Here is a 19,080-nt window from a genome sequence, read left to right on the forward strand (position 1 = left end):
GATAAAAATAATGCCCTAAAATATAATACTTTTAGACTATTCTCTAAAAGTATTTGGGTTTAAGGTCTCTTAAAAATTGTCATGTTTTCCCTACTTTGGATTCCTGAGTAAGGGTACTAGCTTGTCTTAAGAAAAGCAGCAGCAGTTTGTCTACATCCATAATTATTATATCAATTTCATTTTGTTGTATGAATTTCAGGTAGAAGGGGTTACTTGTGCATAGGAAATAATCACATCAAAGTAGAGTTAAGAAGAACACTTGCATGACAGCAGCAATTTGTCTCGATATCCTGCATTAGATGTAAATAAAACTTTTTAAACAGTGAAAGGGATGACATGGTTAGGTTTTTCATTCCCCACATACTTATTTCATTTAATCTATATTAAGATATAAGTCAGCATTCCTGAAATATAGAATTTACTAAATTATAAAGGAATTGTGCTGTCAATGCAAAGGTATACAGTTCGAGTCCACCAGCTGCTCCTCGGGAGAAGGATGGACAATTTCCTCCCATGCGATTCACTACCTCTGAAAACCTGCTACAGTCAGCTATGGATTGGTTTCAAGTTGCCAGTACACAACAACAACAAATTATAAAGGCAGAAATGGACTAAGCATCATCCTCTGATATTGGGATGCAAATATTAATCAAGAAAGCATCAGTCTCCTATTTTATAAAGGGGACAAGTGAGACTCAATGAGGGAAAAATGTCTAACCTGAGGTTACATAGTGACGTCTTGTTATATACCATTGGGTGGATTTAAATTTACAGCAACCTTATAGGACAAAGTAGAAGAACATCACAGGATTTCCAAGGCTTTGTAATCTTTATGACGTGGACTGCCAAATCTTTCTCTCACTGAATAGCTGGTGGATTCAAACTGACACTCTGATAGCAGCTAATAACTTAACCCACTGTGCCAACAGGGCTCCTTTGAATACTGTTATTGTTGTTTACTGTCGAGTTGGAACCTACTCATAGTTGACCCTGCAGTGGGTTTTCTGAGGCAGTATATCACATAGAGGAGACTGTTCCATCTTTCTCCCGGGGACCAGCTGATGGATTTGAACTATCTGCTTTTGTTTGAATTGGCAGATTGGCTGAAATTAGAACCAAATTCTCCTGAATTTGTATTAATATACTTTCTACTACACCAAATATAGCAATTCTCCTTTATACTGAGGCATATGTATATCCTAATTAGAAGTAACTCAAGGGAAATGGGCAGCCTGTTACCACTAGGCTACCACCGCTCCCTGGTGAATAACAGTTTCAGCAGCAATATAGAAATTGGAACAACAGAGTTATGTGCAATAAGATGGTGAACAAACTAATTTGCTTAGTGGAGAAGTCATGCACATGAGAGGCAGACAGTAGAAAAGATACCTTGGAACCAAAATATAGGTCTTTAAATGTCATACTAAAATTTTAAAATATTATCCTCTAGGGCCATAGAGAGAGCTCTGTTGGCCTAGTGGATAGAAAGTTATGCTACCAAGCCAAAGGTGAGTTATTTTAATCTGTGGCCCTCAAGCCTGGTTTTAATTGTTTTTGGTCAAACAGTCTTCTAAGTGGCATAGCACTGATCTATCCATTTGCTATACAGAGATAACTCATGGTTGCTGTGATGATAAACACTGTGACACTGATGTGTCAAATGTGATAATGGTTACCCATGGTGGACAGTATTTGGTGGAGCTCCCTGATTAAATCACGCTTGGAAGCAGGAGTGGCATCCACTTCTGAAATACCTTGCCTGTGGAAGCTCAATGAACATGGAGAAATGATGTAAGTTATACAAGTGTTCAGGTCTTTCATTCATAGGGTCGCTATGAATTGTCTACAACATGACGGCACTTAACAACAACAACAACAACAATCCTATAGGGCAGTTCTGTATCCTGGCTATAAATCAGAATTGTCTCGAAAGACATTTTTTAAACAAAAAACCACAGGGTTCTGTATGTAGATATTATTTTTTTTAGTACTGAAATGGGATTAAATGTTCTCAATTCAGGGGAGCTCTGGTGGTTTAGTGGCGAGGAGCTGCAACTACAATCCCAGAGGCGCACGGTTCGAATCCACCAGATGCTCTGCCGGGGAAGGAGGAACAATCTCCTCCTGTACCAGTCAGACCTGATTTGACGGTACACTCACACAAAAATTAAAAAAAAATAAAAATAAAAATTTACAAATGCCATCAACAGTGGAAAAACTTAAAAGAACACAGGCGTGAGATTATGAAACCTATGATTTAGGAAAGTATCTGTAACTTGCAGTAAATTGTGAAACGGTGGGAAAACAAAAAGAAATACTAGTTGTTTAATGGTTATTTATGAACATGCACATCTAAATACAGTTAAATTGTTCTTTATGAAACTTATTTCAATAGTGCTAGTCTGAGGAAATAAAAAGCTTATACTAGAGTAGTATCAGTCAAAATATAAAAGAAAAATAAGATGTCAGGTCTCTATCCACCTCAAATCCAAATGGAATATTGAATACAATGGAGTCCAGAGTGTCATCCTCTTTTGCCCATATTCTTGCAAACAGAACGCTCTTTCTCTGTAGCTTACAGAATCCTCAGAGTTCTCCCAAATCACAGCTTATAACATTCTCAGAGATCTCCTCAAGTCTCCAGCGGAATGAATTAAAATTAGGACAAAGGGAAACTGATATAAGGGAAACAGTGTTGTTCTTATCCTTAGAATTACGGCAGAAGGAGATACCTTCCTACAATTCTTGGTTTGGCCCAGAAATACATTCTTGCCTAAACATTATTAGAAATAGTTATTTCTGTTTAAATATCAGTATTATAGCTTGGTTATATAAATACCACAAATAGGTTTTCATTCATTGCCCTGGGAACTTACTCAACCTTTCTAATATTGTTTCTACAGAGGGAATGTCTGTATGCATTTCCAACAGCTGGCATACAAATGAGCTTGTGGAACATAATACATTTGACAGCTGAGAACTGCCTGTATATGATTAAGTATCAAATGAATGACATAGATAATAAGTGCTCAAGGACTGCATAGAAAAAAGAGACCACTGTGCACTGAAACAGCTGCAAAATCCTGGTGGCAGAGGTGGGTAGCATTTGAATGAAGGAAAAGATGTGGACACTGCAGGAAAGAGCAATAACACAATAAAAGGCTCTGAGCCAAGAGTTAATAATACAGCATGTTCAGTATTTTAAATTGCCGCCTATGCATATAAAAGCTGGATAGATTAAAATGGAGATTGATGAAGAATTGATGTATTCAAATTATGGTCTTAGTGAACTTCACAGAATTGCCTTCAGGTCGTTTCTTCAGGTCTCACATATTTCTGCCACTTCTCTATTGTTCTCATTTGTGGAAACCATTTGAGTTTTCCTTTCTGACAAGTTTTCTCCTTATGTAAGCATTGGCTTGTGACATTTTAACTGTACCATGACTGTTAGAAAATAAAGAAGTTTATCTTGCAAGAAGTACAGCATGGATACTCTTTGGAAGTGAGATTGAGACTTCATATCACTTACTTCAAATCTGTCATTAAAACATCAAAATCGAGCCCACTGTCAATCAATCAATTCCAATTTGTGACAATCCTCCACCGGATTTCCAAGGATGAAAATCTTAATGGAAGGAGATTGCCTCATATTTCTCCCAAAGAGAAACTGCTGGATTTAAACTGCCAACCATTCAGTTAGCAATGCAACACTTAACTTACTATGCCACCAGGGCTCCTGGATATGTCATCAGGAGGGACCAATCCCTGGGGAAGGATATCATGCTTTGTACAGAGTCAGCTGAAAAGAGGAAGACCCTCAACAAAAAGGAATGACACAACAGCGGCAACAATGAGCACAGGGTAAGGTGGTATAGGGGTAAGTAATGTTTCATTCAGTTCCACATGGGGTCGCCATAAGTCAGAACCATCACGACAGCCCCTGACAACAACAGTTTTAGAGGAAAGAAAAGCTTGGCCAGAATGGAAAATTTGTGCTGGTGAGTTATAGAGGGAAAGGTTGGACAGATAAGATATATGTTGTTGTTTCTATATATCATGAAGTTTGTAAATTATTACCTAACTTGGGAGCGACAAGAGAGCATTATTTTGAGTGAACTAACTCAGTCCCACAAGGATAAATATTGTATAAAACCATTATTGTATCATCTCACCCCAGTAAGATTAGCAAAATCTAACAGAAAAGCAAGAAACAAATGCTGACGAGGTTGTGGAGAAATTGCAACCCTTATTCACTGCTGGTGGGAGTAAAATGGTGCAACCACTGTGGAAGGCAGTATGGCGCTTTCTCAAAAAGTTGGAAATAGAAATACCATTTGACCCAGCAATTCCACTCCTGGGAATATATCCTGAAGAAACCAGAACTGCCACCCAAGCAGATATTTGCACACCCATGTTTATTGCTGCTTTGTTCACAACAGCAAAGAGCTGGAAACTACCCAAGTGCCCATCAACAAATGAATGGATAGAGAAGCTGTGGTACATTCACACAATCATTGGACAACAAGGAACTCATGAAGTATTATACAAAATGGATGATCCTGGAGGACATTATACAGAATGAAATATCCCAGTTACAAAGGGACAAACTACTGCATAGTGCCACTGTTGTAACAGGACTGACATCAGGGCTGGGAGGAAACTAAGAAAAGAGGGGATATATGATGTACACTGCATTGAAACACATGAGGGTTAGGAATATATGCTTAGATATTATTTTCATGACAAGAGTCCTGAATGAGAGCTGCATGGTAGAGTGGACTAGGGGGAGGGAGCTTGTATAATAATGAAATTAATTATTTATTTATTTTTACTTTTCAAAGAGAAAAACCAACTGGGGGGGGGAGGAGTGGGTAGGGAGGAAAATGTACAACAATGAATGAACAGAAATCCAAAATCTCTATTGTTGTTGTTATGTGCCATCGAGCCGCTTGCGACTCATAGCGACCCTATGTACAAGAGCTCTATATGCTCTTCTATCCTGTGTCAACCTAGCCATCTCAAAGGCACTTATTCCCACCTCTCTAGTCACAGAATTAATCCATCTCATCAAAGGTTTTTAGACATCCATTAAAATTTCAATTTAAAAAAAAAACAACACCCCAAACCCCCAACCATTATTGTAGAATGAGTATAAGGATCCAAGAGGGGTGGGAGAGGTTGGAAGCAGCGGGATGTGGATGTGCTGGAGGAGAGGGGATTAATCATCGGGTTGTTCAAGTTGATGGGTGGGGGGATGAGGGAAATTGAAAGAATTGGTTCGAATTTGTATTCAAATTTTGTAGATAAACTAGTAGAATTTTTTTAAAACAAAAGTCTCATAGCTGGTCCTTCAGCGAGTTTTCAGAGGCAGTAAAATTCACAGGAGGAGACTGTGCATCTTTCCCCAGTGGAGTAGCTAGTGGATTATAACTGTGTGCATTTGGTATGGCAGTACAATTTCTTACCATAAAGCCACCAGAAAACACACACACACACACTCACTCTCTCTCTCTCTCTTTCTCTTTCTCTCTCTCTCTCTCACACACACACACAGACACACACACTCTCTCTCTATATATATATGTATGTCTGTGTGTGTGTGTGTGTGTGTATATATAATGGAATTCTTTGTGTCTTAGCATCTCAGTATATAGCAAGAGATAATAAGTAAAGCACAAGTCATGAGGATTGTGACACTAGGGAATGAGGTGAGAGATCTAGTCAATATCTAGCAAAGTGCTTTACCATTCTATCAAATAACGGGTACCAATTGAGAACATTCTGTGTGTTCAGCAATATGCTAGGCTATCACATGAAATCAGAAAACTGATGAATGCTTTAATATAATATAGAGATATTTTTATTATCCCTCTATATATTTATTTGAAAGGAAACCATCATAATTTCTATTATCCAGAAATTAATATCTTATCCACTGTCTTTTAAAACTAAGTCTACACTTTAAAATAAACAGCAGCTGACAACAAAGTATTTATTAGAAAATTCAAAAGTCAAATTTAAAATTCATTACTAACTAGTTGGAACCAACTCATAGCTGACTTTTCAGAGACTGTAAATTATATGAGAGGACACTGTCCATCTTTCTCCCACGGAGTCAAACCACCAGAAACGGACCACCTTTGTGTTTACAGTGCAACTCTTTATGGACCATGCCACCAGAGTTTCCTAATAGGAAACTATCACCTTATAATAACTTTGTAGCATAAAACTAGTTTTTTCTTTAAATACCCTGTAATAGTTTGGCATTAACTACCTTTGAAGAGAAAGGACCCCTTTTGCAAATAATAGATGCAATAATATTAGATCAGCCTTTCAATTAATGGTTACCAACTTAATGAGTTAACCTGTCACAATATCCTATGCTAAAGTAATACTAATTTTCTTTCCCAAAATGTTTCAAAGGTGGTTTTTAATCATAGTTTAGCAGAAGCAATTAACAAGCCACCTTATCAGCCTGTCCGTCTTGCAATACACAGCTAAGTGCTACTCCATACCTAAACCCCCTTCTTGACATTTTCCCATCTACCCTGCAATCTGTAGCTGATTATTACTCCATTTTAGTACATAGAAGATGTCAAGCTATCTCCAAGACTGGGTCAGTGAGCACAGGACACAATCATTTGGCCTGTAAACTTGCAAAAGAAAATGTAAGAACTTCTCACATTTCACTACCCTGCTCCTTCCTTTATGTAAAATTAAAACTTCATATTCTACTGTCTTGTCCATATCCTTATAAAAGTCCCTACAGTCTCCAAGATAAAGGAGATATACTTGGGAAGCTCAATATTCCCTGTCTCCTATATGTTGTTGTTGTTAGGTGCCGTTGAGTTGAGTACGACTCATAGCGACCATATCATGAGTGGACCCTGCCCTATCCTATGCCAAACTTCAGTTTTCCCACCAATCCCTGTCTCCAAGATTAGTATTTTGTTGATAATTTTGTGTTTTGTTGTTTGTTTTCTTTTCCCTCAAGTGCAAGGGACAAAACTAGTAACAAAACTAGTAAATCTGACTAGGTCAATATGATAAACACACTTGAAGGAATTACGGTATATTTAATAAGGATAAGAAAGTCTCTTATTAGCACTATTTGCACCCTGTTATTAGTATGGAAGCAGGAGTGGCATCCATTTCCTAAACAACATACCTCTTGAAACTCTATGAACTTTGATAAATGTCGATAGTTCTAGAAAGGCTTCAGGCCTTTTGTTCACAGGGTTGCTATGAATTGTCCTAAACTTGACAGCTATCAAAAACAATAACAACAACATTAGCCTACACTTTGGTGCTTTGAACCAACCCAGCAATACTGTCGAAGAAAAGGCCTGGCAATGTGCTTTTATTAAGAGTACAGTCAAGACATTACAAAACAGTTCTACTCTAACATATAGGTTACTTTAAGTCAGAATATACAGTAACAACAACTAGGAACAGGAATAAAATAAATTTGTGAAGGCTTTTCCTATTTTAGTCATCTTACAATGATGAAACTAACATTCCTACTGTTCTTGTTATGTGTCACCAAGCAGCCTGCGAGTCACAGTGACTATGTACAACAGCCCTAAACCCTGCTCTATCCTGGGCCAATTTTATTGTCTCTGACACACCTACCCCCATTACCCTAGTCACTGAATCAATCCATCTCGTCGAGGGTCTTCCTCTCCTGCACTCCCTCCACCCTCCCAAGCATGATGCCCCTCTCCAAGGACCTTGCAATATGTCTCCTCCTTGCAACATGTCTCCTCCTTGCAACATGTCCAAAGTATTTCAGAAAAAGCTTCCAAATCCTTGCCTCCATGGAGCAGTCTCGTTTAACCCTGTCCAAGATGAACCTGCTCGTTCTCTTGGCAGTCTGTGGTATATTCAACTCTCTTCTCCAACATCATAGCTCAAAGGCATCAATTCTCCTTTTATCATCCCTACTCATTGTCCAGCACAGCAAGTGAATGCAAAGACCATAGCCTGTATCAGGCACACCTTAGTCTCCAAAGTGACAATATTGCTTTCTGTACTTTGGCGAGGTCTCTGACAGCAGACTTTCCCAACACAATACGTCTTTTAATTAAACACAAATGCTCTTTTGGTCTCCAATCATTACTATTCAATGCCTCAAACCAGGGAGAAAGCAAAAGATCATTATAAAGACAGGAGAGAATAAAAGAAGGCTAAATGGTTATCAGATCCTAAGGAAAGCAATCTACATGTTCAACACAGTTCCAATACAGATACCAAGCTCACTTTTCAAAGAGACAGAAAATGCAATTGGAAAGTTAATTTTTAAAAAAATCCCAAATAAACAAAGCCTTTATAAAAAAGAAAAATGAATTGGGAGGCTTGTCACTTCCTGATCTCAAAAGTAGAAACCAAAACAGCATGGTATTGATACAATGACAGGCACAAATACTAACGGAATAGAATTTAGAACCCAGAAATTAATCTATATGCCTACAGTCAATTAGTAGTTGACAAGGAATTAAACTTTTTAAAATTTATGTATTTTAACGAAAGTTTACAGAGACTTAGGATTTCCAGTCATTCATTGTTGCACTTTTCTCCCTGCCTACCCCATCACCCACAAATCACTCTTTTCCTTGAAAAGAAACGCTCATTCATTGTTATGCAATTCCTCCCCCCAAGTTCACTCCACTGTGCAGGATTCCCTTTTAAACAGTTCTCTCCCTCATCTGATTCAATGCAATATACATCATTCCTCTCCTCCTTTTCTGTCTTCCCTCAACCATGAAGTCAGTCCCATTTTACAACAGTGGCCTTATGCAGTATTTGTCATTTTGTGACTGACATCTTTCACTCAGCATAATGTCCTCCAGGGTCACACATTTTGCGTAATATTTCATGAGTTCCTTGTTTTTCAACCCAACATAGTATTCCATTGTGTGACTATATCACAGCTTCTCTATCCATTCATTTGTTGATGGGCATTTGGTTTGTTTCCAGATCTTTGCTATTGCGAACAAAGCCGCAATAAACATGGGTGTGCATATATCTGCTTGGGTGGCAGTGATGGTTTCTTTAGGGTAAATTCCCAGCAGTCGAATTGCTGGGTCAAATGGTATCTCTATTTTCAACTTTTTGAGAAAGCACCATGGCAAAACTGGACACTGACTTGTAGAAAGCTGAAACAAGATCCACATCTCACACCGTACACAAAAATAAACTCAAGATGGATCAGAGACCTAGAAATAAAGCCCGAAACCATAATTATCACAAGAGACAAAATGGGACCAAACTTAGAAGCGCTAGCCTTTGGTTTATAAAGAGAATTGCAAACAGCCAGAAAAGTCCAATGGGGGGGGGAGGGGATTGGCAAATGATATCTTCTAAAAATTAAGCCCCTGTGTACATCAAAAACTTTTTCCAATAGGGTGAAAAGAAAACATACAAACGTGGAACAAACATTTGGCAATGGCATTTCAGATAAGAGTCTAATAATGGAAATTTATAGAATACTGTAATGGATGCCACATAAGACTCTGAAAATTACACCAGTATGTTGAGAAATCAAAATAAAGGGAAGAAATGACAAAGTAGAAGAGCTGAACAGAAAATTTAAAAAGACAAGTTGAGAAGACAATATTACAATGAAAAATTAAAAGACTGAGATCAGAATATATAAAGGGAAGAACTTGCTTGGCATTTTTTATGCTGAAAAAAACTTAAGAACAAATTCAAGCCTAGAGTTCCAATAACTGAAGGATGCTATGAACAGTATCTTTAATGATCCAGAAAGCATCAAAAAAGATGGACAGAATACACACACACACTGTATCAAAAAGAATTGGCTAACATAGAAGGTCTTTCATCTGCTCCTTTCTGTAAAATGTTTGTCTGTCAGATACTGTTCTAAATCTTAGCACTCAAATTAAGACAGACTAGGAAGAACTGGCCATCCACTTCTGAAATAACATGCCTTCAAAAACCATATGTACAGTAGAGCACACTCACAGTAGACTTGCAGATACGGCAACTCACACCAAGCCCTCAGATATGGAAACACAGGAGGTGGAACAGTTGTAAACAGACACTAGTAATTGTAACATAGACTGTGAGAAGCATGAATGTAGGAAAATTGAAGATTCTTAAGAATTTTGAAATATATATAAATACTGACATACTAGCTATTGGTGAAAAGAGATGGACTGGCATGAGTCGTTTTGAATTAGACTATGCCAGAGAAGAAAAGTGAGGGAAAATGGTGTTGCTTTCATAGTTAAAAAAGTCCTTTCTAGATCCATCTTGAAATACTATGCTGTGAGTGATAGGATAATGTCCTTATGCATACAATAAAGTCTAGTGAATACTAGTATCATTAAAATATATACACCAACAAGTAGAGCCCAAAAGGAGAAAACAGAAGATTTTAACCAACTTTTGCACATTAATAATAATAGATGACTGGAATGCAAAAGTTGGAAGCAGGGAAGAAGGATTAGTAGTTGGAAAACATGGACTTGGTGAAAGAATGAGGCTGGACATAGAATGATAGGATTCTGTACAGTGATTAATTCATAGCAAATACTTTCTGTAAGAAATGTAAACACAGACTACGGACATGGATTTACTGGATGATATGCATAAGAATCAGATCGATTACATGTGTGGAGAGAATAGCTGAAGAAGCCCAATATCAGCTGTGAAAACTAGGCCAGCTGCTAATTGTGGAACAGACCATCAACTACTCTTACGCACGTTCAAGCTAAATCTATTTTTTTTTTCAGCTTAGACCAAACAAGATTTTATTTTTCTTATTCCAAGTAGGGCACGAAACTAGAAAAACTTTTCCAAGAACAGGTTCATCTCCATTTGATGCTCAAAATCTCCCTCCAGTGGTGACACCTCAGTAACACGGTCTTCCAGAGACTGGAGTCTGAAGCATACGATAACAAAGGACAAAGATGAAGGCAGGGATTACGCTGTCATCAAACCATCTATTGTCCTGTGGAACACATGGCTCCTGACCTGTACAAAATTAAATAGGATCAAAATAGTACATAGACAAAGACAATCGAGACAAGGGTCACAGAATAAAAACCCAACCAAATGTTTTCTCTCTGGGGCCAATGTAAAGAAGGTTAAATCAAATCCACAGGAACCAAAATTTGACCTTAAGTCTATCCCACTTGAATTTCAGAACCATCTCAGAAACAGGTTTGAGGCCTTAATCATTAATGAGCAAAGGATATCAAGACTATGATCCATGAAGAATGCAAAAGGTCATTACAAAGAAAGAGGAAGAAGAAAAGACAAAGATGGATGTCAGACAAGACTGAATATTGCACTAGAACGCGAAGAAGGTAAAGCAAAGGAAAGAAGTAAGGAAGTTAAGAAGCTCAACAGAAGATTTCAAAGGGCAGCACAGGATGACAAAGCAAAGTATTATAATGAAATGTGCGAAGAGCTGGAGTCAGAAAATAAAAAAGGGCCGACCTCGCTCGGCATTTCTTAAGCTGAAGGAACTGAAGAACAAATTCAAGCCTCAAGTTGCAATACTTAAGGACACTTTGAGCAGAAAATTAAATGATCCAGGAAGCATTAAAAGAAGATGGAGAGACTATATAGAGTCTCTGTACCAAAAAGAATTGGCTGACAAAGAAGAATTTAAGGAAGCAAGAGCCTGTGGTGATGGAGGAAGAAATTCGAGCTGCTCTGAAGAAACTGAGAAAAAAACAAGGCCCCAGAAATTGAAGACATACCAATTAACATTTCAACAGACAGACTCCGCCCTAGACATGCTCACCAAGTTTTGCCAAGAAATCTGGAGAACAACCATCTGACCAACTAACTGGAAGAGATACATATTCCCATTCCAAAGAAAAGTGACTCGACAGAGTGTGGAAATTATCAAGCAGTATCATTAATATCACATGCAAGTAATATTCTGCTGAAAATTATCCAAATATGACTGAAACAGCACATTAACAGAGAAACTGCCAGCTGTGCAGGCTGGGATTAGAATAGGTTGTGGTATTAGGGATATTATAGCTAATGTTAGATGGATCTTGGCTGAAAGCAGATAGTGCCAAAGGAATGTCTATTTGTGTTTCATTGACTATGCAAAGGCATTTGACTGTGTGGATCACAATAAACTGTGGCTAACTCTGAGAAGGATGGGAATCCCAGAACACCCGATTGTGCTTATGTGAAACCTATACTTTGACCAGGAGGCAGTTGTCAGAACAGAACAAGGAATCGGGATGGATGTATGCCAGGGAAGTGTTCTATCTCCATAACTTTTCAATCTATATGTGGAACAGATCATCTGGGAGGCTGGGCTCTATGAGTAGGAATGTGGCATCAGGACTGGATGAAGACTCATCAACAACCTACGTTATGCAGACGACACAACCTTGCTTGTGGAAACTGAGGAAGGAGGACCTAAGGCACTTGCTGCGGAGGGTCAAGGACTGCAGCCTTCAATATGGATTGAAGCTCAAAATCAAGAAAACAGAGATTCTCACCAATGGGCCGATTGGCAGCATAGATGATAGACAATGAAGAGACTGAGATTATTAACTTTTGTTTGCTTGGCTCCACAATCAAAACTCTTGGTACCAGCAGCCAGAAAATCAAAAGACAACAGTACCATTTCAGGCAGTAACATATGATCGAGAACTAATGGTGATAAAGGAAGATGTTCAAAGACTTCAGGAATTGATGGGATACAAACTGACATATTCCAACAGAGAGATGCAGCCCTGGACATACTCATTAGGCTGTGACAACAAGTCTAGAAGACAACTGACTGGAAGAGACCTATATTGGTTCCTATTCCTCAAAATGGTGATCCAACAGAATCTTGAAATTGTTGACCTGTATCATTAAAATCGCATGCAAACAAAATCTTGTTGAAGATTACTTTTAAAATTATGAAATCAGTACACCAACAGTAAATTGCCAGAAATTGAAGCTGGATTTAGATACCAGGGGTATCTTTGCTGATGTCAGATCCTGGCTGAAAGCAGAGAATGCCAGAGGACATCTATGTTTTATTAACTATGCAAAGACACTTGACTGTGCAGATAACAACAAACTACGGCTAACACTTAGAAGAATGGGAGTACAAGAACACTTATTTGTGTACTTGTGAAGCCTATACCTAGACCAAGAGCAACGGAATGCTGCATAGTTTAAAATCAAGAAAGTTGTGTGTTAGGGCTGTATCCTTTCTCCATACTTACTTAAGTCTGCATACTGAGAAAATAATTTGAGAAGCTGGAGTTTATGAAGAAAGTTGCATCAGGAACAGAGGAAAACTCATCATGTTATGTAGATGATACAACCTTGTTCACTGAAACTGAGGAAGACTTTAAATCCTTGCTGCAAATCAAAGACTGAAGCCTTCTATTTTGGATTACATCTCAATATCAAGAAAACTAAAATCTTCACCACCAGATCATTATGCAACATCATAATAGAGGAAGATTGAAATTATTAACAATTTCATCTTACTTTGATCCACAACAAATGCCATGGCTACTAGCAGTCAAGAAATCAAAAGACCAATCATACTGGGAACATCTGCTGTCAGGGACCTCTTCAAAGACCAAAGAGCAATGATATCAGCTTAAAGACTAAGGTGCACCTGATCCAAGCCATTATTCTTCTGACTACTAGCTATGCATCTGAAAGTTGGACAATGACTGAAGAAACAATGTCTTTGAGTTGTGGTGTTGGAGAAGAGTACTGCATATCTCCTGGACTATGATAAAAGTACAACCAGGGTGCTCCTTGGAAGCAAGGATGATGACACTTCATTAAGATGTTTAAATTATGCTCATATAATTTGGGCATGTTGTTAGGAGTGGCCAGTTCTTGGGGAAGGACATCATGCTCGGAAAGGTGGAGGGTGGACATAGCAGGGTAAGATCCTCAACAAGATAGTTTGACACAGTGACTATAACAATGGGATCAAGTGTATTCAAGATGATAAGGATGGAATAAGATAATGCAGGTTTCAGATCTGTTGTTCATAGGATAACTATAACAATTCATATATATGGTTATCAAAAAATAAAGTGCATGTTACTAAGATGAGTATTTGCACTTTAAGAAAAACATGGGTAAATATATTAGACAAGTTTCCTTTTTCATCTGCTCATTGAAAGCAATATGTAATTGCTCTTTTTTTCTCTTTTTCTAATTTTTAAAGAAATTGTATTATTTTGTGTGTGTGTACCGTCAAATGGAATCTGACTGGCACAGGAGGAGATTGTCCCTCCTTTTCCAGCACAGCATCTAGTGGATTCGGCAATTGCTCTTTAAGATACATTATTTTGCCTTCAATTTGAAAGGTCTTGCAATATAAAATCAGAAGTTTAGTTTGTTCTCTTCGTAGGATCAAAATTTAGATTCTCATCTGTCAGAGAAAGTACAAATGTCGATACAATGAACCGTGCTTCCAAAAATCAGTGAACTCTCAAGATTTTTACAAAACTATGGATTTTCACAAACATTCTCAACCTTCAGCTAACCACCATATTCAACTGAACCATTCAAATATACATGAATATTTCTCAATTTCCAAGCACCAGGCTGCTAACAAAAATGTTAGCAGTTGGAACCTAGCAACCTGTATGGGAGAAAGAGGAGGCATTCTACTTTCATAAAGGTTATAGCCTTGGAAACCCCAAGGGACAGCTCTACTTTTACAAATCCCAAGATTTGGAATCAATGTAAGTGGGATTCTTGTTTTGGGCATGGGGGTGGTAATTAATTATGTACTTAGACTTAAAAAAATTAGTTATCAACAAGTTGCTTTTGACTCACGGCAACCTTATTATGTGTCAGAGTACAACTGTTCTTCATAGGCTTTTCAGTGGCCGATTTTTCAGAAATAGGCCTTTCTCTTGGGGCACCTCTGCCTGGACTCAAACTTCCAGCCTTTTGGTTAGCTGCTAAGCCCATTCTCCATTTGCACTACCCTCAGGTCCATTTAGGAAGCCTAGTGGGAAGAAGCTGTGCTGCAATCCCAAATATATGAGTTTCAAAGCCACCAGATGCTCTGAGGAAGAAGGATAGGCAATTTCCTCTTGTGCCATTAACTGTCCCTGAAAACCTTGCCAGAGGGTCAGCTGTCCCGCACAAAAAGGATAGGCAATCTCCTCCTGTGTGATTACGTGCCTCTGAAAACCTATCAGAAGGTCAGCTATGGGTCAGTTCAGTTATGGCTCTGTACACACCAACAACAACAACTCCATTTAAATGAGAACAAATCCCAAATCTCTTATATGCTATTTTTCAAGTTTTACCCAATCAACTTCCATAGTCTCCCAGAGTCAGACACTATCAACTGCACAAATATAATTTTTCACCTGGGTGTCTCTTCATCCCTCCCAATCTATTACATTTCTAAAGTTCAGTATACAAATCAAGAGAGTAAAGAGGCTAATGCTCCAATTTGCCAAATCTACTCTACAGCTAAGCTGTAGACCCACTTTCTCATGTAATACAACATTTTCTCATATTCTTACACATGTCAGGCACTACATTTTGTGCAATTTACCTGTATTATTTATTCTCCAACATTTGTATGGTATAGATACAATTCAGAGGAGAAAACTGGGGCTCCAAGATCGATAAAGCCACTTTCACAAAGTCACATAATCACTAATTGTGGGGACCAGATCACATTACAGTGGCAGCCCCTATTTCTCAGAATTTTCCCCCCTCTAAGCAACTGGTAAAACCCCAAGTAGTGAAACAAAATTACAGAAAAGTTAAAAAAACATGATGTTTTTGTCTCAGTGCTCTAAATTTACTTAAGTCCTTAGTTATCCCAAGTTTTGCTGTTTTCACAGAACTGCTGTCAACAATCTGTTACAAACTCTACCACCAGAACTCCCTTTCAGCAACTAAGTTACAGAGCAAGAAAGACAGTGAGGAAAATAAGACAAACACAAAATTTAAGAAGCTTCTGAAAACTTCAGTAAACAAGAGAAATAATATTTTACTCTGCACAGACTATGCCAGGGAGTTCTTGTGGCCTAAAGGGTAAGGAGCTGTTCTGTCAACCAAAAGGCAGGTGTTCCATAGTAGAAAGACTGGTAATCTCCTCGCATGCAATTTTCTCAAACCCACTGGAGGAGGGTCAGCTATAAGTTGCTTCCAATTCAACTTTGCCACTCAAGCCCCATAAACAAGCAAGGGATATAGACATTAAGATTTAAAACAAAACAAAACAAACAAAAAAAAACACCACAACAAAAAACCCCTGCTCTCAGTGAATTTTCAGATCCTTTAAATTTCAAGGGAGGACAGAAACTACCCATTTTTTCTCCGTATAGGTCATTGGTGAATTTCAACTGATAGAGAGGAGTCACCTGTGGTTTATCAGTGTATCTCCCTATGGACTCAGCGACCATACCTCCCTCCAATATATAGAAACATCTAAAAATTAACATGAATAAGGCTATCCAGAGTATGTGTGTGGGAAAATGTGCAACAGATGTGAACAGGCATTTCTCCAAATAAAATATACAAATGATTAACAAGATATTTGTCATTGTTGCTCTTAGGTGCTGTCAAATTGACCTTAATTCATAGTGATACCATGCACAAAAGAACAAAACACTGCTCAATCCTGTGCCATCCTCACAACCTCTGATGATCTTGAGCCCACTGTTACAACCCCTGTCATATACGGATATCTTGTTGAGAGCCTTCATTTTCCCCCCCCCCCACCCCCCATGACCCTTTCTCTACCATTTGTTGTTAGGGAAGTGCAAATCAAAACCATAAAGAAATACCACATCACATATACAGGGATAAGTATGAAAACCTATAAAATAGAAATAATTTTTACAAAACAGTTGCTGAGGTTGTGGAGAAAATGGGACACGTACACACTTCTGTTTGGAATCAAAAACTCTGCCACTTTAGAAAATGATCTGGAAGCTCCTCAAAAATTTAAATGAGCTGTCAAATGACTCTGAAATCCTGCTCTTAGGTTGTTGCTGTTAAGTACTTTTGAATCAGAACCAATTCACAGCTAACTCTCCAGCGGGTTTTCAGAGGTTGTAAGAAGATTGTACATCTTTCTTCCAAGTAGCAACTAGAACTATGTGTCTTCAGGTTGTCAGCGCAGCTCCTTACCACTAAGGTTAATGCTGGGCTGGCAATCAAATGTTGGAATTTGGAACCACTCAGGAGAGATATGGGGGGGGGGGTGAGGTTTATCAGTCTGCTGCTATAAATAAAGTCCATAAAAATCCTATGGAGCAGACTACCTAGTAAGACCTTGGTCTTCTAAGTCACAAATCAAGAACAATCATTAAAATCAAACAAAGTGGCAAGAAGCTGCATTGCAATTCCAAAGGTACACCAGGTGCTCTGTGGGAGAATGGACAATCTCCTCCCATGGATTAACTGCCTCTGAAAACCTACCAGATGGTCAGCTAAGCAGTTACAAAACAGCAACATACCTTGTAAAGGTATTCAGCTAGAAAAAGTAACAAAATAGTGAAATATTCTATAACCTGGGTAAACCTTGAAAATATTATGTTAAGTGAATAAAGTCAAATACAAAACTCAAATATGAAATGTGCAGAATAGGCAAGTTCATTTTAGCAGGAATAGAACAGTGTTTTACAGGGCAGCCTTCTCTGAATTCTGTAAGCTTCTCTTTACCATTTCACGTAATGCCAACATTCCTTGTTCCTCCATGTCTAAAGACATCCCTCCTTGATCTATTCCCTGCTCTATTCCTTCCATTTCATAGCCTTTACTCCTCTTCCCCTCTATTTGTAAGGGCTGGTCTTCTCCTTGTACATCTAAGATTCTTCCCCCTAGCTTTACTGTTCACCTCATTTATGAAGTTTACGTTCTCTGTGCCATCATTTCTAATTTACCCTCTTTCTGATTTTTCTCCCTTTCTCTAATTTTCAGGGTTTGTCCCTTCTCACCTTTCCTATTTCTCAAGTAATGTAAGGGAGCAGAGCAATGAACATAAAATCAGCATTTTAACACTGGGGAAATACTTAGCCCTTAGAATACTCAACCATACAATATCATACAGAAAGCTTTTGCCAAAGGATAAAACTCAGAAAGTAGAAAGAGAGAGATTGGAGGAATTAATGGAGTCAATAACCATACAGGAATAGTAGGAAGAGTATTGATTTTATTGTGGAGATTGTAATCAATTTCATAAAACAAAATATGTATGCTAAATGGAACACCAATTTGCTGTGGAAAATTTCAAACAATATTTTTTCCATCAAAAAAGATTAAAAAGACATACTATTTTAAAGATTAGTTTTTTAAATACAATGTCAATGGTAATCGTATTGGCCTGTAATAGTTTTTATCCCTTCATACCCCTAAAATCTTCCACTTTTCATGCAGAGGATTCCAGCTATGACAAAAAGTGGTCATCACCAACTAACCAACCATACAACCAAACATTCATCCAACCAGTCAACAAACCCTGCATCTAACTTTCCATCCATTCATGCACCTAAACAAACAAATCTTGGTTTACTGCTCTCAGGACTGCTTAAGTTATGAACAATAATGCTATCCAAAGACACATGTTTCAAATTAATCTGTTGCTTCTTGGGAGAAAAATGAGTAATCTCCTTGCAGTTGATTTACTGCCTCTGAAAACCTGCTGTAGGGTCAGATATGAGTCAGTTCTGACTCAGCAGTACATTCCAACAACAGTGATATTATTAATATAGTCACTTCTGACATACTTTTAGACTTCCCAAAAGCCAGTGTGACCATTATTGATGTCTCTGAGTATATGAAGGACGCAGGTAGTTTGGCATTAATTCTCACCACTATCCCCACTGAAGAAAAAGAAATGATGACTCATGATGACCCTCCATCCCATTTCTGAGGCTGTAAATCTTTAAGAGACTATCTTTTTCACAAAGGTAGTGGATTTTACCTGCTATACTTTTGGTTTACAGGCCAGCACATAAACTCATTATGCCACCACAGCTCCTTATTATATCTTGGATGAGTAAAAACTATGTTGATATTATAGATCTTATGTATTAGCTATAAGGTAAATATTGAAAATATATATTGATACTGAATATA

The 19,080-nt window shown here is 38.0% G+C and overlaps 1 protein-coding gene across 1 annotated transcript in view; it reads right to left on the minus strand.

Moving 5' to 3' along the window:
• The window catches only part of LUZP4 (leucine zipper protein 4), a 45,425-nt gene that overhangs the window by 11,259 nt on the left and 15,086 nt on the right, over positions 1-19,080 (minus strand). The window lies entirely within an intron of this gene.

Source organism: Elephantulus edwardii, unplaced genomic scaffold (assembly GCF_000299155.1).
Source record: "Elephantulus edwardii isolate Elephantulus edwardi_28Jun2011 unplaced genomic scaffold, EleEdw1.0 scaffold00336, whole genome shotgun sequence".
Taxonomy (NCBI): Eukaryota; Metazoa; Chordata; class Mammalia; order Macroscelidea; family Macroscelididae; genus Elephantulus; species Elephantulus edwardii.